This window comes from Hylobates moloch, unplaced genomic scaffold (genome assembly GCF_009828535.3).
Source record: "Hylobates moloch isolate HMO894 unplaced genomic scaffold, HMol_V3 SCAFFOLD_34, whole genome shotgun sequence".
NCBI classification, from domain to species: domain Eukaryota; kingdom Metazoa; phylum Chordata; class Mammalia; order Primates; family Hylobatidae; genus Hylobates; species Hylobates moloch.
This window is the reverse complement of record NW_026652309.1, coordinates 1,348,584-1,376,075: the sequence shown is the minus strand read 5'-3', so window position 1 is coordinate 1,376,075 and position 27,492 is coordinate 1,348,584. Positions and strand designations below refer to the sequence as shown.

The following is a 27,492-nucleotide window of genomic DNA, read 5'->3' as shown; positions in this document are numbered from 1 at the left end:
AGGTGCATTCCTTGCCAATCACAACCCATGGTCATAAGATGTTTATGGCTAAGGAAGCAGTTTACAATGCCTGCAAGGACAAACTCCTATGACAACAACATGTCCAGATGCCCCAATATACATAATAATATATGCCTTCAAGGTAATTCTTATTATGCTTTGATGTACATATGCACTAAAATGCCAAAGACAGTTTTCTTTAAATCAGCAGAATAATAAATTTTGTCATGCTGTCAGCCGTCTGCACATAGTCATAGCTTAGCTTAGCTTTTTGCATAGATAAGACCGCTATGGAAGAAAAACTTAAAACAAGGATGATATGTTCCTTCTCTCACTTTCTGAGGATCCACACTCTAATTGGAGTAGCTTTCAATAAATGATCTCATTTTATTGTATCCTGTGACTCACCTTGAATTCCTTCCTGCACAAGATCCAAGAACCCTCCCCTGGGGTCTGGATTGGGACTCCTTTTTCCAGTAACAAGACAATAAATGAGAGACAGAATTAATTCAAAATAGCACTTGTTGGAGTATAATAAAGGAGTAAAGATCACAGGAAGTTGGGAGAATCACTTCTTGTTTGGTCCAATATTTGAAACACTGTCATCAAATGAGCCCCGGATATTTTCATATTATTTACATGACTGACTTCTAGCCCCTAGATTTTGTCTTCCCAGGAATGTATAAGTAACTTTAACAACATGCTGTATTAAAACACATCGACACAATTATATTACAAAACGAGTGTATTTTTTTCAATATAATGGGATTAAAATACATGATCAAAGTAATAAGAATTTTTCCCACTCCTCCTTCCCCCTCCTGGCAACCTCACCTCCAGGATTTGTAACGGAGCGTCTGCCCCGAGCAGCCCTGTCCTCACCAGTACTTGCAAATTGCAAATTATATGCAAATTGTTAAAACAGTGCCTGGAGGCCTTTATCAGCCTGCTAAGGCTTATATACATGTTTTGTTTGGTTGAGAGGAATAAAACAATTGAAATAGGATGCGTTCTGTTTGTGCGTGCAATTTAACGTAACATCACCAGTGCCTCTCGATGTCTCAAGGCACTCTCTGATACCAAGAACACAGAGGGACCTTTTCTGAACTTCTCGCAGGAAGTGGCTGAGGCCTCTCATGGAGTTTGGGAAGCGTCTTTTCCTTTCTCCAGAATCGTATGCTTTGTGGGCAGAGATCTTCAATGGATTTATCTAAACAACTGTGTGCAGTGGGAAGTCAAAGACAGTGGATTTCAGGGAATTAAAAACCTGAGGGTTTCAGGAAGAGAAAGAAGGCAGTTTGAGGCATTTGGACTTCATGAAACTTACTCAGATGGTGACAGCAGCGTTTTCTTGGATGCACAATTGGCCACTGGGGATGCTCATACAGCATTTTTTTTTTTAAGGACTTGGTGGCTTCCCAGACAGGAAGAATTTGTTTTGACTGAGTTCTCTAATGAACCCCTAAACACACTTCTTCTGATAAGCCTGATGAAGTGCTTCACCTGGGAAAAGTCTTGGTGCTGATTTCCTCCACCTGGCTCTCTGGGCTGCACTTGAAGCTAGCCTGGCTCCATGCTTGCCAGCTGATTCTCCATCCTCCTCCACACCCAAATGACTTGTTTCATGATGGCCAAGCAATTAAGACAATGATCCAGATAGGGCAGCCATGGAAAGCCATATACATGTATATTTGAAACCTTTGATGGTTGTACCTTGGCAAGGAATAAATTATTTATATTACTATTGGATTTTCCATTCTTTTATTCCATTGCTTCACTGATCTATTTGGATGTCACACAAGCCTCAAATTTAACAAATGTGAAATAGAATGCTTAATGCTCATCTCTACAACTTATTTCTCCCCTTGTTCACCTACTATTCCTCTTTCTGCAGTGGGCTTTCCCCAGAGTTTCAGATGGCAGGTTCCCTCTCATTCTTCGGGTCTCATCATAAGTGTCACCATCCTAGAGAGTCTTTTCTTGACCACCTGTTATGGAATGAATTGTGTCTCTACTCCCCATCCCTCCACCACCTCTGCAATTCATGTGCTGAAGCCCTAATCCCCCAATGTTACAGCATCTGGAGATGGGGCTTTTAGGAGGTCATTAAGTGTCAGGCCTCTGAGCCCAAGCTAAGCCTTCATATCCCCTGTGACCTGCACGTATACATCCAGATGGCCTGAAGTAACTGAAAAATCACAAAAGAAGTGAAAATGGCCTGTTCCTGCCTTAACTGATGACATCACCTTGTGAAATTCCTTCTCCTGGCTCATCCTGGCTCAAAAGCTCCCCCACTGAGCACCTTATGACCCTCGCCCCTGCCTGCCAGAGAACAACCCCCTTTGACTGTAATTTTCCTTTACCTACCCAAATCCTATAAAACAGCCCTACCCCTATCTCACTTTGCTGACTCTCTTTTTGGACTCAGTCTGCCTGCACCCAGGTGAAATAGCCTTGTTGCTCGCACAAAGCCTGTTTGGTGGTCTCTTTACATGGACACGAGTGAAATTAAGGTTAAATGAGGTCATAAGAGAGGGGTCTATGAATTTGCAGACTTAATGGTGGAGCTCATGCACTCTCTCTTCCTCCAGGGACATGCACAGAGGGAAGGCTCTGTGGGGTTTTAACAAAAAAGAGTCAAACTTTGTAAAATATTTGAAGGGATTTATTCTGAGCCACAAACGAGTGACCAAGGCCTGAGGCATAGTCTCAAGAGGTCCAGAGAACATGTGCTCCAGGTGATTGGGTTATAGCTTGATCTCATACATTTTAGGGGGATAGAAATTATAGATAAAAACCGAAATGAATCCATGCAAAGTGTACATTGGCTTGGCCTGGAGAGGCAGGGGTTCCCAGGTCGTAGGTGGATTTAAAGATTTCCTGATGGCCGTTGGTTGACAGGGTTAAGCTCTGCCTGAAGAGTTGAAGTCAGCAGAAAGAAATGCTAAGATAAGGAGGGTTGTGGAAACCAAGGTTCTTCTTATGTAGATGAAGCCTCTAGGTAGCAGGCCTCAGAAAATAGATATTAATAGTAAATGTCTTTTTTCAGGTGCTAAAAGGTGCCAGACTCTTAGTTAAATCTCTCCTGGGTTAGGAAAATACCTGGACAGGGAAGGGGATTCTCTACAGAATGTAGATTTTCCCCATGAGAGACAGCTTTGCAGGGCCGTTTCAAAATATGTCAATGAGATATATTCTGGGGGAAAATACTTTGATTTCTTTCAGGGCCTGCTATCTGTCATGTGACGCTCTACTAGAGTCGGGTTAGAATTTGGTATCTTATTGCTAAACGGATTTTCTTCTGTCTTAAGATCTACAATTTAATGTTAAAGCTGGTCTGTTGTGCCTGAATTCCAGGGGAGGAGGGTATAAGGAGGCATGTCTGACACCCACTTCCCATCATGGTCTGAACCAGTCTTTCAGGTTTCGTTTGAAATCCCCTTGGCCAAGAGGAGGGTCCCTTCAGTCAGTTAGGGGACTTTGAATTTTATTTTTGGTTTACAGAGGACATTGTGACAAGGTAGCCATTTGCAACCCAGGAAGTGAGGCTTCACCAGAATCCAACCATGCTGGCCCCTGATTTTGGACTTGCAGCCTCCAGAACTATGAGAAAATCCGTCTCTTTTGCTTAAGCCACCAAGTCTGTGATATTATGTTATGGCAGCCTGAGTGACTAACACGTCACCTGATGTGAAGTAGCCCTTTTATGCCAGGGGCAGCATGAAGAGTAAGCATGGAAAGTCTCAGACATGCAGGGGCTGTGGAGTGGAGAGTGAGGCCAAGGGGAGCATAAAAAAGCATGGAATGTCACAGAGATGCAAGGGCCGTGGGGTGGAGAGTGAGGCCAGGCAAGACCATAAAGAGTAAGAATGGAAAGTCCCAGAGATGCAGGGGCTGAGGGGTGGAGAGTGAGGACACTTGTGATGGAGTGGGAAGTTCAAAAACCCACAGAGAGGGAGCAGGAGTGGTCCTTTCATAATAAGATGTTTGGGGCATCAGACTGTTAGAGTTGGTATTTAGGCAGACGTGAGCAGGGCAGAAGAGGGCCCCTACCCCAGGGAGGTCAGGTGACCATCAGGTGATAGCCAGGTTGTTGTTAAGCTGTCTCTAATGGCCATGCCTGGCACCAGGGAAAGGCTGTCTTCCAGTAGATAGGAAACATCTGAAGCTGGTGATCCGCTTCATGATAGGATCTCAGGAGCTGGACGAGTGGGCCCACGTATGTGCACTAAATGGCAATATGGCAGAGTTTAACTGGTATGTGACCTTCCTCTAGGAATGCTTACCTGGAAAGGGAAGAGTGCCTCAAATGAGCTTGCACACAATTTCAGCAAACACACCGCGCATGCTCCTTTCCCAAGTGCTGGCAGGCCACCGTGCATGGGAGCAGCCTGCTCCAAGGGAAGAATCAGGGAAGAAGAAATGTGGACCCTGGAGTCATGTCATACAAGACCCCACCCAAGTCGAGGGTCAGACAGAGCACTTGGATCTCTCAAGTCGCCTGTCTGGCCCTTTCCAACTGTACTTTACTCCCTTTCATTCCTGCTCTAAAACTTTTTAGTAAACTTTTACTCCTGCTCTAAAACTTGCCTCAGTCTCTCACCCTGCCTTCTGCCCCTTGGCTGTATTCTTTCTTCTGTGAGGCAAGAACTGAGTTGCTGCGGACTTGTACAGATCCACCCCTGCTAACAAGACTAGACCGCAGCCTCCAAAGAGCGCCCCCACAGTGGGCGACTGCTGACACAGGGGTCTGGGGAATGATGGCCTCAGTCACAAATTTGCCTTAGACTGGATATATCATTTGCACTTAAATGTTTACAGAATGGCTGGCAGGTGCCATGACCCAGGGGCAAGGAAAAGCTTGCATTGCCCCAAAGTTCAGAACCTCAAGAGCAGTTCTAAAGTAGACGGTTCTTTCTCTTAGCATGGTGGCCAATTCCAAGGGAAGATGCTCTGAATGGGATGGCCTCCTGTATTTGGGAGCTGAAACTGCTTGGGATTGCTCAGCCAGTTCACTTGCAGACTGAAAACTGAAGCTGTGTGTGTGACCTCCAGGACAGCCCCAATTTCTATGCCCATGATCATGTGTTGCATATAGTTTTTCTTCTCCATTATCAGGAGCTACTTTCTATCTGGCTCGACAGGACAACGTGCCCGATCATGTGGAGATCAAACGTGTTCCCCGAATGTTTAGTACGCAGTGTGTGCACACACACAACCCATGCCTTAGATCTATGACTCGTCTTCATGAATCGTGAGAGCATACCTTTTCTTCCCTCAGCTTGCCTTTCCAGAATAACAATAACGTAAAGCCCACATGGCTCCCAGACAGGATCTTTGGGAATTCCAATTATCCGATAATTGGCACCAAAGTGATCCTCCTGGCTTGAAGTGGGAGGAAATTTGGATTTCTAAACTGGGGCAAAAGCTTCTTATGAAGCATCAATGTGTGTTGTGTTCCCTATTCTCTTTGCTTTAAAAAATAGAATTATATTTCTTTTTCTTCAGGCAACTTTGCAGACTATCAAAAGGCATAGATATCTGAAAACTCTGTCTGCCTATTCCCTGTTAGCCATCATTTGGAAATAAATTTGATGCTTGGTTACTGCTTGACATAACGTACAGGTGACCAGCAGGAGGGAAAGCAAAGTATAAACAGATCCAGTTTGTTGACAGGGATTGAATGATGCAGCAACTTGACTGCATTGAACCATTTAAACTTTCTTTTTTTTTTTTTTTTGAGACGGAGTCTCGCTGTGTCGCCCAGGCTGGAGTGCTGTGGCTCAATCTCGGCTCACTGCAAGCTCCGCCTCCCAGGTTCACGCCATTCTCCTGCCTCAGCCTCTCCGAGTAGCTGGGACTACAGGCGCCCGCCACCACGCCCGGCTAATTTTTTGTATTTTTAGTAGAGACGGGGTTTCACCGTGGTCTCGATCTCCTGACCTCGTGATCCGCCCGCCTCGGCCTCCCAAAGTGCTGGGATTACAAGCGTGAGCCACCGCGCCCGGCCCCTCTTTTTCTTTTTTAAGCTACAGCTTGAATTAAAAAAATGAAGTAAACTCAAGAAATCCATTAAGATTAGTATTGAACTCCAGTCAAGACCATCACCTGTGGTCATTACATCTGGCTGTGGGTGAAACAAAAAGTAAAGTCTGGCTCCTGCTTCTCATATCTACACTTATCCAAATCACCTGAGATTAAAGAAAGCCCTTTAACTGGTGTTAGAGAGGGGACCTAAGGTGGAAGATGTAAAGCATGAACTACCTACAGTGATGCCTTGACACCACAGAACCAAAAGCTCCAGACCTCTGCTCTGAGGATGGAAACGTGGTTCAGCTGGACTTAACTGTGCTTGGAACCCCACGCTGGATGTGTGTGGTTCCTCTAGGAGGACCACTAGGGAGGTTTACAGAGAGGAGCCACAACAATAGAAAGCGGTGACTGCTGGGCTAATTAATAATGATAAATGTGAAAGGTCATGAGTGGAGAATTGAAGAAAAGAGGAGACTAATATTTAAATGCCTCACAATGTGTGATGCTTGATTCAGAGAAAAAAGTCCAAGTCTGCAAGCAGTAGATTTTGCATTAAATGAACTGAAATTGAAATAGGACTCAGTGGGTATTTCCTTTTGCCTTGGTCTTAGGTTAAGTAATTAAAATCAACATCAGGTAGTGCCTGAAAGGTACAGCAACTGAGCAACGGCTAATTGTTATAGCGGCAAAATTAGCGGAAGATCAAAGAGAATTTCAGAGTTTCTTGCCAGAGTCGATATGCATAAAATTGTATCCTCTGGTCCAACAAAATACATACAGGGTACAATTAAATTTAGCTAATTAAATTAAGTATAAATTAACTGATTTTTTAAATTTCTTACACTGCATTAATATTTATCAAGACTTTGACCAAACAGTAGAGATTTTATAGTTGGAAGGGACCCAGGTGATTAGCCTATCCCCCATCCTCCATTAAGAGCTTCACCCTCACCATTTCTCATTTCCCTAGACATATCATTGTTCACACTCTACTTGAATCATCCCAGAGACAGAGAACTCACTACCACTTCCCTCCCCTTTTGAAATGACAGTGGGAAATGTGTTGAATTCATAGAAGAGAATGATCAATTGTCAGATTCAAGAAAGACATTGAAAAATGAAAAAGTTATGAAGAGGGGATTTCAGAATGAGTGCATTCTAGTGATCACACATGAGGTGAACCCCAAAACATTGTAATGCAAGAAAGTGGAACATTGTGTGGCCTGTGCTCACAGCATCATTTTGCGGGAAGAAACTGGGAGAAGGGCAATCTCATTCTTTGAAGGGTAGCTTTTCTAGCAAGGATCGAATTCCATTTCTTTGCTTCCAGTGAAGAAGGTTGAGCTCATCACAAAAGGCGAGGATGAATAGAAGTGGAATTTCTTTGAGAGCTTACATTGTTGAATGGTTTGGATCATGGCAGTAGTATCCTAACTCACCTGCTATCAGTTCTGCAAACTCTCCGTTAAATTTTATCCATTCAGCATCCTGAGATTAGATATTATTTTAAAAATATTTTTATAATAAAGGATTACTTTATGAACAGTAATATGCACAGGTCTTACCATCTTAAGTATCTATTTCAATGAGTTTTGTCAATGGTGTGTGCTCCTGTGATTGGCCACCCAAGGCATGATGTAGAATACTTTTGCTGTGAAACCCCCCAACCAAGAAGTTCCCTAGTCTCCTTTCCAGTTGATACCCTTAGTCTAGTAAGGCAAGCACCTTCTGATTCTGTCCCTGTAGATGAGTTTAGCTGTGTTCTTCGATCTCATATAAATGAAAGCACACAGAATGCCTACTTCGGGTGCTGGCTTTATTTTTGTGACTCAGTCATGGTATTGTGTATTAGCAGTAGTCCTTGCTTTTTTATTGCCAAGAAGCATTTTACGAAATACTTCAATTTGTTTACCTACTCATCTGTTGATGGACATTTATATTGTTTCCAGTTATGAACACTCTCATACAAGTCTTTTTGTGGACACAGATTTTCATCTCTTTTAGGTGAATCTTAAGAGGGCAGACTTGCTTGGTTACAGGGCACTTGTATATTTTTTATAGAAAACTGCCAAAAAGTTCTCCAAGGTGCTATTCTACCCTCCTGCCAGCAACATATGAGAGTTTCTGTCACTCTATGTCCTTGCCAACATAGGGTATTGTCAGTCATTTTCACTCTGGTCTTACTAGTGAATGTGAAATCGTATCTTGCTTTAATCTCGTTTTTCCTAATGACTAATGGGGTTAAATGCCTTTTCATGTGCCTACTAGCCATTTTATGTCTTCTTTTGTGAAGTGCCTGTTAAAGTCTTTTTCCCACTCTTTTAATTGGAGTGTTTGTCTTTTTATTATTGATTTTTTGGAGTCATTTAAACATTCTGGATATGAGTCCTTTGTTAGACAAAAGTGTTATGGATATTTTCTTCTCTGTGGTTGTGTATTCATTTGCCAAATGGTGTCTTTTAAATAGATTTTTTTTATGAATCCCCTTTAACCTTTATTTTTCCTTTTTGCTTTTATGTTTTCTTCTAGAAGCTTTATGGCTATAGCTTTTACATTTCAGTATATTACATGTTATTGTTATTATTATTTTGGAGTGGAGCAAGGTGGGGTCAAGCATTTATTTTCCCCTGGATACAGCTGTCCATTTGTTTCGGCGGTATTTGCTTAAAGCACTTTCTTTTCTCCATTGAGTTGACTTGATGCCTTTCTCAAAAATCAATGTATGGGTCTCTTTCTGAACCTTTCATTCTTTCCACTGATGGAGGTATATTCTATTTTCGTGCCAATATCAACTCGTCCTGATTACTATAACTTTATGTAAACCTTGAAGCAGAAATTGTAAGTCCTGTGACTTTGTATTTTTAAGATTATTCTATTTTAGATCCTTTGAATTTCCATATAAATTATAGCATTAGCTTTTCAATTGATGCAAAAAACCTGATATGATTTTCACTGGGATTGTGTTTTATCTATGAATCAACTTGAGGAGAATGGGCATTTTAACAATATTAGTTTATCAGCCTGTGAGCATTTATTTAGTTTTTAAAATTAATTTGTATTATTAGAATACAACATACACTTGGGTTGCATACAATGTTTCAGTCAATGATGAACTGCATAATCAACGGTGGTCTCACAAGAATATGGTACCATATGTTACTGTGTTGAGATATGTTCAGATACACAAATACTCACCATTTTGTTACAATTGCCTACAGCACTCAGTATAGTTACATGCTGTACGGGTTTGTAGCCCAGGAGCAATAGGCTCTACCGGATATAGCCTAGGTGTGCTGTAAGCTGAACCAGCTGGGTTTGTGTAAGTATAGTCTATGATGTTTCTATAAGGACAAAATCATATAATGACCCATTTCTCAGTAGGTATCCTCCTTGTTAAGAGATAAATGACTGTATTATAGTTTTCAGTGATGAGTTCTTACAGATTTTTTTTAGATTATTCTAGGTATTCAATATTTTGGAATGCCACTATAAATATATATGTATACAGATTAAAATGTTCGTTTTCCCATTGTTATTGCTTGTATATTGGAAATACACTTGAGTTTGGTGTATTTATATTCTGTAACCTTTCTAAATTCAATTAAGTCTAGTAGTTTTTCTTTGCAGATTCTATTGATTTTTTTACATTTACACAATTATGTCTATAGTAGGGACAGATATACATTGTTTTTCTCAGTGATTATAGTTTCTTTATTTTTTCTTATTTCAACAGCTAAGACCTCCAGTACAGTGTTCAATGGAACCGGTGAGAGAAGACGTCCTTGCTGTGTTCCTGATATGAAGAGGAAAGCAGTCCTTCTCCATTAAGTAAAGTATAAACCTTAGATTTTTCATAGTTGACCTTTATCAGATTTTGAAATTTCTCTGCTATTCTCATTTTGCTGAAAGTTTTAAAAAATTATTTAAATAATGGATTTTGAATTTTGTCAAGTACATTTTATGCATTTATTGAAATAATTATATGGTTATTCTTCTTAATTTCATTTATGTAGTGAGTTATACCAGTTGAGTTTTGAATGTTGAAACCACCAGAATTCCTGGGTTAAGCCCTATTGAGTTATGATAAATTTTATATATTGCCATATTTGATTTGCTGATATTTTGCGATTGTACTCTGAAGGATATTGGTCTGTAATTTTATTTGTTTGATTTGTCATGTTTTGCTACTATGGTTATGCTGCCCTAAAACAAGTGGAGGAACTGTTCTTCCTTTTTCTCCTCTTTAAAAGAATATGCATTTGGTATTATTTTCTTTCTCCAGCATTGGATAGCATTCACAGTGAAGTCATCTGGGATGATATTTAACGGTTGGAAAGTTTTTGATTACAAATTCAAATTCTTTAAAAGATATTGATCATTTAGATATACTAATTCCTGTGTCATTTTTGCTGGCTGTGTTTTTCAAAGAATGTTTCCACTTTATCTGACTCGTTAAGTTTATCGACGAAACTTCATTCCTCCTGTTGTTCTTTTAATGTCCGTAGAATGTCTGGTAATATTGCCTCTTACAGTCTTCATATTGGTGATTGATATGTTCTCCTTTTTTCTTATAAGTCTTAATAGAAGTTTGTAAATTTTATTAATCTTTTCACAGAACCAAACTTTGACCTTTGATTTTCTCTATTCTTTCTTTGTTTTCTATTTCTTTGACTACCACTCATTTTAAAATCACTTGCTTTATTTAACTTCCTTCAGTTAAACATGTTCTTTTTCTAGCTAATTAAGTTGAAAGCTCAGTTCACTGATTTTTAAACCTTCCTTTAAGTATATGTATACATATATAAAGATATAAGTTACTTCCAGACATCAATTCAGCAGCATCCTAAAATTTTGATGTTTTATTATTTGTCTTGTTATTCAGTAGATCTAATTTCAATTTTTTCTTGTCATTTATTCTTTGATATACATTATTTAGAGGCATTTTAACAAATTTCAAACCATTTTAAGGTTTTCTAGAAATCATATTATTTTCTTAGGTTATACGATTTTAATTAGAGAACATACTCTGTGCGTTTCAATGTTTTGCATTTATAGGGACTTGTTTTTATGGCCCAGCATTGCTTTATCTTGTTGGCTGTTCAGTGGGTATTTAAATACTTAAGTTGATTGAGAATGTTGAGCAAATTTTTATAACCTTATGAATTTATTGTTTAGTTGTTCTAGTAATTACTGAGAGAGAAGTGGTAAAACCTCTAACTAATATTGTGGATTTGTCTGTTTCTCTCATTTCCCTGTCAATTTTTACGTAAGTTTTCACAATCTTGTTTTATTTATTTATTTTTTTTGCCTAATATGTAGCACTGTTACATCTTCTTTATCAATTAACACTTAACATAATTATGAAATTTCCCTCATTGTCTTTATTACCACTTATATAGAAATTTTTTTCTGATATTAATGTAATTTTCTTATGTTTATTATTTGCTCAATATATGTTCATCCACACGTTTACTTTTAACCTGTATGTCTACAGTTAAAGAATGTTTCTAGTAAATAGCATATAGTTGTATCTTGATTTTTTTTCCTTGAAACTGACAATCTCTACCTTTTACATGTTTAGTCTACTAACACTTACTGTCATAGTCAATAGAATTGTATTTCAGTCTATTATTTTGTCATTTAAAAAGATGGTCCCATTTATTCTTTGTTCTCTTGCTTCTTTCCTATCTTCTTTTGGGTTAACTAAATAATTTTGTAGTATTCCATTTAATCTCCTTTTTTTTTTTTAAAAAAAAGCAATTATTTTAACATTTAGTGGTTGTTCTATATGTCACAATATTTATCTTTAAATTATCAAACATCTTCAAATAATTTTCCACATCATGAACAATGTGAATTTTTTTTTTTTTTTTTTTTTTTAGACTGAGTCTTGCTCTGTCGCCAGGCTAGAGTACAGTGGCACGAAGTTGGCTCACTGCAATCTCCGCCTTCCAGGTTCAAGCAATTCTCCTGCCTCAGACTCCTGAGTAGCTGGGATTACAGGTGCCCGCCACCACGTCCAGCAAATTTTTGTATTTTTAGTAGAGATGGGGTCTCACCACGATGGTGTCAATCTCCTGACCTCGTGATCTGCCCGCCTCAGCCTCCCAAAGTGTTGGGATTACAGGTGTGAACCACCGTGCCCCACAATGTGAATATTTTATAGCCACATAACTGTATTTATTTCCTACACTACTCTGTCCTCTTAGTGTCATGTATTTTACCTCTGTGTATGTTATGCACCTGCAATACTTTTACTCATGCTTTAAGCAGCTCATAGTGTGGTATCATTTCTCATAATCCTAAACAAGGCCTGTTAGCATTTATTTTTTGGCAGCACATATCTGCTGGATGTGAATTATTTCAGCTTTTGTCTACATAAAAAAGTCTTTATATTTCTTAATTTTGAAGTATATTTTAACAGGATAGTATACTGTAGATTGGGAGGTTTTTTTTTCTCTTAGACTTTTAAAAATATTGTTTCATTGTTTTGGACCACCACAGTTCTTATTGTGAAGTAGCTTACATTCTTTTTAGTGCTTCACTGTATGCAATATCTTTTCTTTCCCCTGTGGATGCTTTTAAGATGTCTTCTCTGTCTTTGATATCATCAGTTTGAGTATGTTATTCTTAGTTGCAGTTTTCTTTGTATCTATCTTGTTTGGGGTTTGCTGAGATTCTTGGATCTCTAGATTGATGTCTTTCATCCCTTTTTAGTAATTTCCAACAATGATTTCAAATATTTTTCTTCATTCTTTATTTCCAATTTTGGGGGACTTCAATCACACTTATATTAAATACTTCTTATTGACTCACAGTTGTCAGACATTCTCTAACATTTAAAAAAATTGCTCTTTTCGGAATATAAATTGTTCTATTACAAAGGCACATGCATATTATGTTCATTGTGGCACCATTCACAATAGCAAAGACATGGAATCAAACGAAATGCCCATCAATGGTATGCTGGTTAAAGAAAACGTCGTACATATACACCATGGAATACTATGCGGCCATAAAAAGATCAAGATTATGTCCTTTGCAGGAACATGGAGGGAGGTGGAGTCCATTTTCCTAAGTAAACTAACACAGGAACAGAAAACCAAAGACTGCAGGTTCTCACTTGTAAGTGGGAGTTAAATGGTGAGGACACATGGATACATAGAGGGGAACAACACATACTGGAGCCTATTGAAGGGTGGAGGGTGGGAGGAGGGAGAGGATCCAGAAAAATAACTATTGGTACTCAGCTTAATACCTGGGTGGTGAAATAATCTATATAACAAACCCCCATGATACAAGCTTACCTATACAACAAGCTTGTACATGTACCCCTGAACTTAAAATAAAAATTAAATTTAAAAAATTGCTTTTATTCTCTTTGTGTTGCAGATAGAATAACTTCTAATGTCGTCTCTTCAAGTTTCCAAATCCTTCTGATATCCAGTCTATAAAATTAATAAAATATTAATTTTTTGTATTATGTTATTCAATTATTGAATTTCCAATTGTTATTTGAGAGTTTGGATATTCTGCAAAATTTTTCTACCTATCTACTAGAACTTTAACACATTTTTCATAGTTATATTAAAGTCCTTGTCTATTAATTCAATGATTAGGTTATCTGTAGATTTACTTCTAATGACTGTTTTCTCTCTTGAAAATGGGTCACCTTTTCCTCCTTTCTATGTCTCATAATTTTTAATCCTATTCTAGATATTGCCTGCATGAAGACAGTAGATATTGAATAAATAATATTTACCCCTGGAAAGGTGGTGTGCTGCTTCTTTTGTCAGGACACAAGTGTTGGCAGTGGAGTAGATCCAATCTGCCTTAGAGCTGGGTATAGGCTTTCATAAGACTCATCCTGGTAGGCAATTAATTCATTTAGGCTTGTTTCATTTTTACCTCTCTGGTGGGTCTTTAAAAACTGATTTTGTGGTCCATCTGTCTTGTTCTCATTGTTCATGTGGTATCAACTGTCTCTTGCAACTTTCTGCATTCTTGTGATAACAGATTTCTATTATCTTTGTTGCTATTATGATGTGATGATTTTACCAACTGCAACAACTATTTTAATCCATGTTAAGTCATTAAGCTGTAACAGAAATCATAGGCAGGGTGTGTTGCTCTATGAAAATTGAGGGGATGGGGCTATGAAAACTTGTGGGCTTGGAAGAGAACTGTGCTATTTCTTATTGAACAAAATAATGATTAATGGCAGGGACGGACTGTTGGAAACCAGCTGGTTTCCATACCTCCTTTAAAAGCAACACTCAACTTTAAGAAGCGATAGACTGGATAAAGAAAATGTGGTACATATACATCATGGAATACTATGCAGCCATAAAAAAGAACAAAATCATGTCCTTTGCAGAAACATGGATAGAGCTGGGGGCCATTATTTATAGCAAATTAACACAGGAACAGAAAACTAAATACCGCATGTTCTCACTTATAAGTGGGAGCTAAATCATGAGAACACATGGACACATAGTGGGAAACAACACATACTAGGGCCTTTTAGAGGGTAGAGGGTAGGAGGAGAGGATCAGAAAAAAAACTAATGGGTACTAGGATTAATACCTGGGTGATGAAATAATCTGTACAACAAACCCTCATGGCACAAGTTTACCTATGTAACAAACCTGCACTTATACCCCTGAACTTAAAATAAAAGTTAAAAAAAAAAACAACAACACGAAAAAACTTTAAGAAGCTGTATCTCTCACCCTGCATTCAACCTGAGTAGTCTGAGGGCATTTGTAAGTCCACATGATAGTTCCCAAACTACAGTACATAAAATTTTAGTGTAACTGAGGCCCCAGGGAAAAGGGTCTGGGTCCTCCGTAGGGATATAAGGAGAATCTGATGGTAGATCTTTGCATGTGGTTATTAAATAAGAAGCTGGAATCCCAATGCAAATCATGTGCATTTTATAGGCACATGACAAGAAATTGGGGGGTAACAGGAAGCTATTAGAATTAGAGTTTTCTAAGAGGTTCCAAGAGGTAAATAAAATCCACTCGAAAGCTGTTTATTGAACATCTACTACATTTCAGATTCTGGGTTAGAACAGGTTAATATGAGATAATATTTCTTGAACCAACGTTTTCCCCAGGAACTCTGCTAAGCATTTCATGTGCATTATTTCAATTTATCTTTTTTTATTATATATATATATTATTATACTTTAAGTTCTAGGAGATCAATTTATCTTTATCACAACCCCATGAGAAGGTTACTGCCCTAATGCCTGTTTTATGGGCTTAGAAATGCACAGAGGGTAAATAACTTTCTGAAGCTTCCATGGCTAGCAGCATGTAATGGTGGTATAATTTGACCCTGGGCTAGCTGAAATCACAATTCTACTTTACAAATGAAGGAATCGAGGCATTGTCCATGACATCATGCACTTCACGGAAGCAGGTACTATCCATTAGACCATGCACTTTCCGCACACAAAGATGGCATTTGTTCGGTTTTATTTCTCTGTCTCTTGTGCCCAGTATCATATCTATACATAGTGGAGCCTCAATAAATATTTGAATGAAGAAATAGGTTTATTAGTGAATGCTAGGTGCTAAGAATAGTAGGATAAAGCAGTCATGCTTCTGCTCCCACTCCAAGCCAAAGTGGGCAAAGTGAGCAAGCAAATGAGCAGATTCCAAGGATCATGTGTACTGTCCTTGTCACATCCTATTTACTCAATCGTCTCCTGCTTTGGACTCTGAACTTCTCGATGGTGTATCTGTATCCACTTATCATTTCATGCCCATCCTATTGTTTGACAGGGAGCAAGATGCTTGATCAGTGGCTGTTGAGTAAGTGCCAAGTGGAGGAAGCAGGGGTGAACTTATTTCACCATGGGAGGAGGTTTCACAAAGGCAGTGACATCTGAGCATAGTGTATTTTAGTATAATTCAAATGGGTTTCACCTACTGGTAAAGAAGAGTTTTTGTCTAGACTGAGAAATCAGATCACAGCACTGGAGGACACAGAGTCTTAAAGAGAACATGGGAGTGTGTCCAAGAGGAGACAAAGAAGGGGAAGGGAAAAAGGCAGGAAGGAAGGGGAGAAAGAAAGGGAAAGGGAGGAAGAGGTGGAGGAAATAGCAAAAGAGAAAGAGGAGGAGAAAGCGGAGGAGGAGAAGAACTGATGGAGGGAAGGAGAGAGAAAGAGAACCTTGATACAGTGGTCATCTCTGAATGCCAATCCCTTGGGCTTCTCAGTTATGAGTTCTTACATTCCCTGTTTTGACTGAGACTGGTTTGAGTTTTGTCCCAATTTAGCAACTGAAAGGATTTTAACTATAAATTGATTACTTTCTGTTGAGTGGCTGTATCTTAACCTATTTTTATATCTATTTAAAGTAAAGGTTGGCAAATTGTAACCAATGGGCCAAATCTGGCCCACTGTCTGCTTTTATACAGCCCATGAGCTGAGAATAAGAATAGTCATTGCATTTTAGAATGGTTGAAAGATGAAATAATGTGACATTCATAAGGCATATGAAATTCAAATGTCAGTGTCTTAAATAAAGTTTTTTTGGAACACAGCCAAGCCATTCATTAATCTATCGTCTATAGCTACTTTATTCTCCTACACATGAGGCAGAATTGAGAAGCTGAACTGAGACTGGATGGCTCACAAAGCCTAAAATATTCACCATCTGCCCCTTTACAGAAAATGTTTGCCAATCCCTGACCTAAAGAATCTACTGCAGAAAGCATTGGCATTTAGTAGGGCCATTGAGAAGATGCCCTTTATTTAGGGATGAGAAGGGGGCAGAAAGACCCATGTTCATTCTAGAATTGCCCCTTAAAGCTCTGACCTCACAGTCTCTCCCTCCCTCACCTTTCTTTGCCACTCTCTGTTTGGGCACCAGCACGTTCCAGGGTCTGCGGTTGGGGGCGGGGGTGCGGGGGGGGAGCAGTCACAAGTGAAAATTGCACTTGACCGAAGGTCCAGAGACCATTTACTCACCACACAATTCCTGGGAACTCACCCAACCCCTCTGACCTCCAGAGAGTGAAGTGGGGTACTTAATGACACCCTTTTCCTAGGTTAACTGGGAAGATTAAGTGCATAATGATACATGTCTGTTACATAGAAATGGGCAGCAAATGCTTCCTCTCACTAATATTATGAGAAGCAGTGAGATAAACTTTGGGAAAGCACTTCGTAAATGATAATGCACAGCTGAAGGGAAATAAATATAATGTTGTAGTAACGGCTACATGTGCAGTTAGGACCTAAATGACTTTGGAGTCACTACATTTTCCCCCCTTGGATTAAATAATTTTATATTGCAAACCTAATCGATGCTCTTGAAAAATTTAGAATAGTGCAAAAATATAAACAATGAAAAGTAAGACTCCACTGTCCCTCACACATTCTTCCCAAGGGCAGATGAGGTTGTTATTTTTATACACTTCAGAAATGGTCTCTGCACATATCACTAGTGAATATTTGGGGTGCGTGTATGTATTTGTGTGTATGTGCCTATACCACCATCTCTTTTTCATATCAATGACCATAACTTAACCTGATCTTTACTTGACTGCATTTACTTAAAAAAATTATTACATTCACCAGGGATATGTTCAAGAATGTCTAAAGCAGTACTATTTGAAATAGCTAAAAACTGGAGAGGACCTAAATGTCTGTCAACATGAGGAGGAGTCAGCAAATTGTATATTTATACAATAGAATGTTATCCATTGATGAGAATGAACGAAGCACAACTGTACCCGACAAAGTGGGCAAATATCACAGACATCATCTTGACTAAAAGAATCCAGAGGTGAAAGTGTAAATGGCCCCAGGACTTAGCTATGAGGTCACAAGTTAGGACAGTGGTCATCCTGTGTAAGAGAGACCCTGGATGGGTGCCTACAATGTCCTGCTCCCTGGTGTTGTTGGCTGCCCAATGTGTAGACTTTGTGAAAATTCATCATCACATATGGTTTGTGCACATTTCTGCAAGCATGATTTTCTTCAGTAAAATTCATGCTAGAAATTTAAAAAAGCATATCTTGGAAATCAATTTCAGAACATATGGGTTTGCCTCCTTCTCTTTCATAGCTGTAGACACCTTTATTGTACAGACGAATGGCGTTTTCCCTCAGACTCCCACCCTCTCATGCACACTTGTTTCTGGCTATTTGCTGTTGAATGCATTTTCCCAGATATTTTCTAATCACCCTTCTAAACAGAAGCAGGTTGTTATGAGCACAGACAGATGATACCTTGGTGCATGGAACCAATTCTGCCCTGCAGATGCCAAGAGGGAGCTCAGCCTGTTCCAGGCCACCACACAGGTGTGTGGAGCCCTGACCCTTGGTGAACCAACAATGGCATCGTGTGGGCAGACATGCTGCCTGCACGGACGCATTGCTGCTAATGTGTATTCCCAAGGCATGGGTTGTTATTTGCATTTTCTCATTGTCACGAGCACCCAATGTTCTGAATATTAATGAAACAATTTCCAGCCTCCTTTGCAGGCTTAAAATATTCAGCATCAGACATACCGTTTTGTTCCCGTTTCAGCCAAGTTTAATTTCTCTTAACCAGCCTTGTTGTTGTAAAGTAAAATTAATGTATGATTTCAGTGTTTAAATCTCAATTCTCAGCAATTCACGACAGATTGCAAGTGAATATGATTTGTTCGTTAACACCTAATGGGTTGAAATAATTTATTGCACAAACATTTCCAGGAAAACGAAGCCACTTGAGCAAGAGCAAAGCAGGAAATGTTACGTGTTTATCTAATAAACTACCCTAGGGTGAGCGAGTACATTAGCATTGCACAAACTTTGTGACTTATTTATCATCACTATTTATTATTAAAACTTTATCTGCTTCAACTTAGTGAATGGCTGCCTTGGGATACACCGCTTGCAGCAACAACAACAAAATAAAGTTTATGCAATTTGCATAATATTGTACAAAGAATATTAGCTTAGAACAATATGAATCCCTGGATCATTTGCACAGCCCTTTGGTGTTTAATGTTGGTAAATATTTAAATAACAGCAAGCCTGTATAATTATAAAGATTTCTTTTTCTAAGCTGCCCTGGATGTACAGCTGTTGTAAATCACCACAATCATGCAATTTGACTGGGAGAATGTTAGGGATGACGAAGAAGCACTTGCTGCTTATGTTGGCAAAGATGATGGAGACAGAAGCACCTGTAGGAGAAGTCTGAGACAAGACGCTGAGGTCTTTGCTGTATTTCCTTCTTGATCATTTAGACAGCGTTGGTGTTTCACATGAACTGGGTGCTGCATAGAGTAAGCATGCAGGAGATGGGTCTCTGCAGTTCCAGCTCCTCTTTCATGAAAGGAGTTATTTGCCTATTAAGAAAAAGTATGATTCATACCCCTGGGCTTTTGCACATGCTGTTTTCTCTCTGGGTCATTCTCCCTGTGTGTCACCTGCTCACCTCCTAGTTGTGGCTCACTCATCCTTTTGGTCTCAGCGTAAACCCCTGCATTCTTTGTGACACCCACTTGCCCTGGCTGGGTCTAGCTTGGTCTCCCTATTAAGTACCTTCTTGATGCTTTGCATTGCTCTCTCATAGCTGAGTTGCTCAAATGTCTTTTTTCTCCACTAGACTCTGAGCCCCATGAAGCAGGGGGATGTGTCTATGTTGGCCAGTGTGGCAAATGGCAAATCCTGATTTATAGTTTTGTTGAATTAAAAAATAAATAGCTGATTGCCTATAGTAATCCATTTAAAGAAGTGTCTGCATAAGCCACCATCACAGGCTATGTAAACCTTTCATATTAGACACATTAAAAATGAATGCTGGCCAGGCGCGGTGGCTCACACCTGTAAACCCTGCACTTTGGGAGGCCGAGGCAGGTGGATCACCTGAGGTCAGGAGTTCAAGACCAGCCTGGCCAACATGGTGAAACCCTGTCTCTACTAAAAATACAAAAAAATTAGCCTGGTGTGGTGGCATGTGCCTGTAGTCCCAGCTACTTGAGAGGCTGAGGCATGAGAATTGCTTGAACCTGGGTTGCGGAGGTTGCAGTGAGCTGAGATCGCACCACTGCTCTCCAGCCTGGGTGACAGAATGAGACTCCATCTGGAAAAAAAAAAAAAAAAAAAGAATGCTATGCTAATATGCTAATGCCTTATGTTGGTGAGAGTCTGCAGATGTGGGAACTCTGAAATACTTCACAAGAACACTTTAGCTGCATGAGGCAAGTCTTAAAGAGATTATTTTATTTTTATTTTTGGCTCAGCAAATACGTTTGTGGGAATTTACCCTAAAGCAGTAATTTGGGAATGTGTGGACATAGTTGGGCCCAAGGATATTCATCACAATGTCATTTAAAATTGTGAGAAATTGTAAACAACTTAAATGGTCAACAGTAGAGAATTAGCTGAGAGAGTTGTAATTTATCTAGATGATAGAATACTATGAAGGTATTAAAATAATGATTTAGAAATATGTTAATGACATGGAAGAGGTTTATGATATACTCTGGGGTGAATAAAGAAAATATCAAGCCTTATGAAACTATGATTCCATTTTTTGAAATAACATTTATGTAGGCAAATGACTAGAAACACATATATTAAAATGTTAAGTCATTTTCTGTGGTGTGGCATGATTTTGTTTTTAATGTGATTCTTTTTCAAAATCAAAAGCAAAATGAGACAAATAAACCTACGCATTGAGTTGTTGGTTTAACCCTCACAGAGGGACATCAAGTTAAGTTACTTGGCTGTATATCTTAATGGAATATATGTTAAGGATGTAAATAACATCAAAGAAATTTTATTTTATTTTCAGTAATTATATTGTTAATAATAACTTTGGCATTTTGTTTGGAAGCTACTTAAGTAAATTCTAGGAGAAATCAAATTATGTTAACATGAACAAGAAATAATATATTTAGCTTAAGAGAGAAAAATTTTAAAGAATTTAAATAAAAACCCTGCAACTTTAAATTTGAATTGAAAATATCAGCATAGATGCCCAATATACTTTCACTTAAAAGGTACATTTTCCACCTTTGTCAACTGAACAAGCCCTGAAAGAACTTAACTAGTAGCAATGGATGTATGGACAGTAGCATCTGCACTGTCACTGCTGAGCACCTATCCACTAAAACAAAGCAGGGATTCTTGGAGAAATGGCTGACTCCTGATCTGGGGCACGAAATATATGAGAAGATCCCAGATCATCTTACTCAACCCCAGGAAGCAAGAGAAAAGGTTGCTGGGTCTTCTCGGAGGACCCAGTAGCTGACCTAAATAGGCTCCTACCGGACAGAGGTCACACACTCGGGGGTTCAGTAAGAATAACAATGTGGAATGGAAACACATCATCTGTGTTCCCATCCATGTGTAAAACACAGACAACAGACAACAATGGAGCAAGACACATCAACCGTGTGGAAATCCACAGGTAAAGCACAAAACCACCGTAGAAGCAGCAGCAAATCAACACCACCACGAAATGGATTGAAAGAATGACAGGGAACCAACTCGCAATTTTGAAAACCAGCAAATAAAGAGAAAAAATTGAGCATTTTTCCTGCCTTAATTTTACAACTGTACCTCAGGATAACACAGTGGTTTATTTGGGAATGTTTCTTTTTATATTGAAGAGTTCCAGCTCAATAATAATGATGGATGATAGAATTAGAATATCATAACTTTTCAGCCTCAAAGGCAGTAATCGAACCATGCTGTAATCCCCAATGACTGTTGGCATCACAGAAAAGAGCAACAACCTGGTATTGTATCTCTAGATGAAAGTACATGATACCACTTAGGGGTTTTCTTGAAAAATATTGAACCTGAAGACCAGGGATAGAGCAATACGTTAAATGATACCACAGGGTTGTAATCAACAAATTTTAGAATGTGACAGACCCTATGTCATCACTGACAAATAAATTGTGAAGCCATTAAAAAGGAGGAAGAAACTACAGATAGAGATTAAGGGTCATATTAGGCAACTGCAAGGCGAGGCCTTCTTTGGATCCTAACTTGAATAAGCCAGCTACATATATATAAGCACATACACACTATATGTAAAATATATATATATATACACTATATATATATAAAATATACACTATATGCATATACTATATATAAAATTTATATATACACACTATGTAAAAATATATACACAATTCTATGTATACACATACCATATATAAAAAATATATATACATACAACTATGTATACACACACACTGTATATATATATACTATATATACACACACACATATATATACACACTATATAAAGTGAATGCTAATGCCTAGTGTTGAGAGTTTAGAGATGTTTTACACTATATAAAAAATATATATACACACAACTATATGTATACACACACATATGTGCAATCAGGGAAATGTTGACTTTCCCTGGAGGTTGGTTATATAAAGACGTTGTTGTCATATGTTATGCTGATAATGGTATTGTGGCCATTTAAAAAATCTTATATTTTAGAGATACATGTGAATTATTTCCAGAAAAAAATAAGCTCACCAGAATGTGTGACAGAGGTAGCTTCTTTTGACTTTCACTAATTTTTTAGGTCCTTGAGACTGTTCTGTTTTGAAGACTCAAGATGAGATTTAATTATTTTCAGTGCTCAGAAATTTTCTTCTATAATTTTATTGATCTTTGCCACAACTCCATTTATTCTGTTTCTCATTTTGTAATTCTCTTGGGTAAATGAGGTAGCCTGGGCTGGTTCTATATTTCTCTTTTCCTTTTTCTCCAAATTCATCATTCAATCATAATAGAATTAATTGAATTAAATGAAGTTGATCCAAAGCAACTTATATCCCACATGGGATATGCCAACATCTAGATTTCACATCAGCCAGATATCACTACAACGGAAAGCTTGAAATATGAAAGAAAAAAATACAAAGATCCTTCTTATTTTGTAGGAAAGTGAAATTTAGGGAAAAAAACTAACAATCACCCTTTATTCTATAGAGAAGCGGTGAGAGCTGAGGGCTTCAGACACATTGGAAATAATATGAAGTATTTGAATCAATTATATGACAGCAACAAAGAATAATTCTATTTTCCTGGGTCTGCCACTAATTGCAGTATAATGTTCTCAGCACTTTCATCTGTCATTGCTGGGAAATATTAATGGGACACTTAAGACCAAGGCTTCAGCACAACTATTGGGTAATTAAGGCACGAATCCCCATGCATACTTAATTGTATGATATAGGACCAGGCTAACTTTAGAGTGGGGGTGGTTTCAGAATGACAATACAGAGAAACACCTCCTTGGTTTCTATAACTCTAAGACATCAGATTACATTGAGTACGTTGAAAAGAATTGCACTGAAATATCCCAGACTGTGTTTCTGTTCTAATTAGCTTATTTACAAAGTTTAGTTCATCTATTTTTCCAAAAAGACATTTCTCTGGACTGCTCTACAATTCTGTTTTAGTCTTCTAGTTACTGAAATCCAGCTCAAAACATAGGTTCATTTTCCTTTTAAAAGGGAATTTATTGTCTCATATAATGGAAAAGCCAGAAGCCAGCATCCCAGGCATGGTGGATCCAGGTGCATAAATGGTGTCCTCAGGAATCAGTTCCTGTTCTCGTGTCTTTCCACCTGGTGATGAAGGTGGTCACCAGGAGTTTCAGGCTACGTCTTACCAGTTTAGCAACCCTGCTATAAAGAGTACTAAGGCTCTTGTTAGCCTAGTTGTGGTCACATTTGCAGCTCTAAACACATCACTTGGCCAGGGGGATGCTGTCCATTGGCCAAGCTTGGGTCCCAGGCCCACCTCTGAAGCCACAATATGGGTTCAACCTCCCATACGCCAAATGGCAGAGGGTAGTTCTTTGATGGAAACTTTGTCTCCACAACTTGGAAAAGGGGGAATGAATGTTGGGCAGGCAGAAATCACAACAGATGTCTTTTGTGGAATTTTAAATAACTTTTGGAATATTAATCACTACTCTGTCTAGCCTGACCATTTCCAGGCTTGCTAAAGGAACAATAGCAAGGCTGACTTGAAATGCTGGCAGAAGCTTTGCTGTTCTGTATTTGAGGGTAAAAGAAGGAGCAGTTTGAGGAGAATGTGGAATGTTGAGCTGTCCATCTGTCTTTAACAATGCAAAAGCAAGAATGGTCAGATATACATTTACTGATGGATCATTGACTTTTTAAAATTCCTATGAAAAAGCAACCTGTAATCCTTTGAGATTTTAGAAGTGATAAAATGAATCCCCTCTAGTCAACTACCCTAATGGGAAATACAACAGACACTTATTTATTCTAGCTTTACATTAACAAAGGTTATGTGATAGAATGGCTTTCAAGAATGCTGTTTCTAGAATTTTCTGTTTGGTCTAAGAATGAATATTATACAGTCACAAACACATGGCCAGCCACCTGAGGAAAGGTAGCATCTAAATGACACTATTAGATAGGAAGTTCAAATAGTCAAGTGTTTAGTAAGGTGGGTATTCTGAAGTCTCATCAAACCTTAGCCCACATATATTGAGCACTGACTGTTTACTGTATGATTTATTGTGCCTCGGGCATGCAGATATATTAATGACATGACCTCTGGTGTCTAATAGGGATGATCTGCTTATAACAGGTTATACATCAGATTAACTCAAAGAAAATGGAGAAGAGGGCTTGTAGTGAAATATCAGGAATTTTATGTTTTTCAATAAATGGAGCTTCATTTCTAGACCTACTGATGGAATGAATAGAGTAAAATTCAATTTTAGGATTTTTGTTCCAAAAATCCTTACAGCTAAGGGGCGTAGATGTTAATCTCTGAAATGGGTGAGTTTGTTTTGTCTTAAATTGTGTGCTGCCAGGATATATGATGTCAGACAAAATAGATTCAGGCATTGATTTCCGGGTGAGTTTAATTGATTGCTATTTCTTTCTGCTTGACTAGAGACTGAGGTTTGCTGAAGTTTCTGCATGTCTAATATAATTTCCATTTGGTATTTGGCTTGCTTATGTAAACGAATACATATTCAATTGAGTTGAGAAAGACCAGACCATGGTTGTTCAAAACCCTGGGGATGTGGCTTATGCTTGTTAGCACTTAGTCTTCTCTGGTTTCTACACACAGTTTCATTGTGACACCAAGCTCCTTGTCAACTTTCACCACGAAATAAGTACAAAAATATTTACATGGGTGTAAAGACTGATGATTGCCTTAACATCTATGGCCAGTGCAGGGAAATAACTCATTAGAAGGATTAGAAGACCTGGGCCAATTTAAAATTATTTATAAAGGCCAGATTCTAATGAGCATTCCACCTGCAGTGGGTGATAGTAGATTAATGTAAGCAAGGCTTTTCTTCTTTTATTTACTTTCTCAAATCTCAGTGGGAGACATGTAGACTTGGGGCCTGTGGCTACCATCTCAAGTACAAACATTTCTTTATGTCTGTGGTGACAGTGGGGATCTGTTTTTGGTCATTTCAGCCCATCTTAACAAATGCAGGTATCCAAGTGTGTGTTTGCAAGATGAAGACAAGCTGCATTCCAGGAAGAAAGTTTTCAGGCAAATAGCTTCAGGACCAATCATCAGTTATATCAGGACAAACAGGACTTCTTCATGATTGAGGGATCCCGGGCTCTTGTCAGTTCCCGAAGCTTCCAATACATTGAAAAATGAAGGAATCCTGAAACAGATTATAAAAATTGGATATATTTATATTCTTTTCATTGAAGAAATTTATGCTTTTTACACAGTCAAGTGCAGTGACTAAATGCGTGATCTTACTTGAGGATATGTCTAACAATTACTCCCTGGACATTTGGGAATATAAGGCCAATACCATGAAAGACAGAGGGCAGAGGAAGAGGGAAGCTGGATTTTAGGCTATGTCACTGAACCACTGAATGACTCTTCACCTGAAATCCTCAGGTAGATGTCCTACTGCTCTGCTTCATAGTTGAGCCAATAAATTATTTTCTAAGTCAGGATGAGTTAGGTGCTGGCTCCTTGCAGCTGAAATCATCCTAGCTGATGTGGACCTGCTTCCGCCCAGTGTCTCCACCCTTTAACCACTCTTAGCACTCACACAATGCTGAGGCTGTCTTCATTTAATTGAAAGGTTAATTATAGGTGGAGGTCTGTTGTAGAATATGTGGTTATTTTGGTCTCTGTAACAGTAAACAGGTTTGACAGTCCCCTGACTGACTTGACTGGATGGATGGATTGTTGATATGACATAATTCTAGCTATTAGCTGTCAATCCTTTCATCCTTAAAGATGCTGTTTTCTCATTTCTTTACACTGGTTTGACAATTTATACAGCTTGAAATGCTTTCCTATGCATTATCTCATCTGATCATAAATCCACTCTCGGGGTTATAGAATGGACATTTTCTACTTTTTCAGTGGAGGAAGCTGAGGCAGCAGCCGCCCCAGGCCACCCCGCCAACATAAACATAGAATCCAGGGCTCCCCATGAAATGTGTGTGACCTCCCTGGCTCCACATGGATGGGCCAATCTAATCAGTGTCTGCATTGTTGGTCTGCATTAGGCTATAAGCGACTGAATACAGTGACTCAGACCAATCCAAGCAACAAGGATATCCATGGTGCTATGTAACAAGAAATTTGGAGTCAGAATGGGGTCTAGGCGTGGATGTCAGGCTCTGGAGCCTTTATCTGCATTTTTCTGGGCTCCCATTGCCTTTGAGGGATTGGCGTCATCCTCCAGAGATGGCAAGGTGGCCACAGCTGATCCAGGCATTATCTGACTCAACAATGTCCAGGAGCAGGACCTTCTCTTCTCCTGTTCTTTATTGGAGCCTGGAAACCTTTTCCATAAGGACATGCAACAGACATTTCCATTTTATCTGCACTGGGTCCATGCCCACTCCCCCATCAGTCATTGCAGGGGAAAGGAAGCCCATAATCCTCTTAGAATAACCTGCTGATGAGAATCAGCTGTTGGGTAGTGAACCACAGTAACCCCCACAGCATGGATCTAAAATACGCTGACCTAGAGTATGCAGCGGTTGAAGAAAATTGGTCTGGACATGGTGGATTGCTGCTGTCACAGCCCCTCATTTGTTCATGCCTCTCTGTGTCCTGGCATTTGTGTCAGTGTGGTCCCCTCTCACACTGACTGAGGACCTGGCCAGAGGACTTGTTTAGGTCAATGAGAAAAAATCAAATGTTACACAAAGGGCTTGTCTTCTGTTTGCTCTTGGGAACTGTTATGGACTGATTGCATCCCCACTAAAATTCATAGGTTGAAGCCCTAACCCCCAATGTGACTGTATTTGAATGTAAAGCCTTTAAGTAAGTAATTAAAGTTAAATGAGGCCAGAAGGGTGGGGCCCTACTCTGATAGGACTGTGTTCTTATAAGAGGAGGGAGCGATACCAGAGACTACTTCCTCTCCACAGGCTCACAGAGGAAATGTCACGTGAGGACAGAGCAAGAAGGCAC

The 27,492-nt window shown here is 39.0% G+C and overlaps 1 long non-coding RNA gene across 1 annotated transcript in view; it reads left to right on the top strand.

The window, feature by feature from the left end:
- LOC116463357 (uncharacterized) overlaps positions 1-27,492 on the top strand; it is a 180,327-nt gene that overhangs the window by 5,917 nt on the left and 146,918 nt on the right. Inside the window, exon 2 of the long non-coding RNA XR_004246667.1 lies at positions 9,767-9,866. This is a non-coding gene — a long non-coding RNA (uncharacterized LOC116463357). The remainder of the gene's footprint in view (positions 1-9,766; positions 9,867-27,492) is intronic.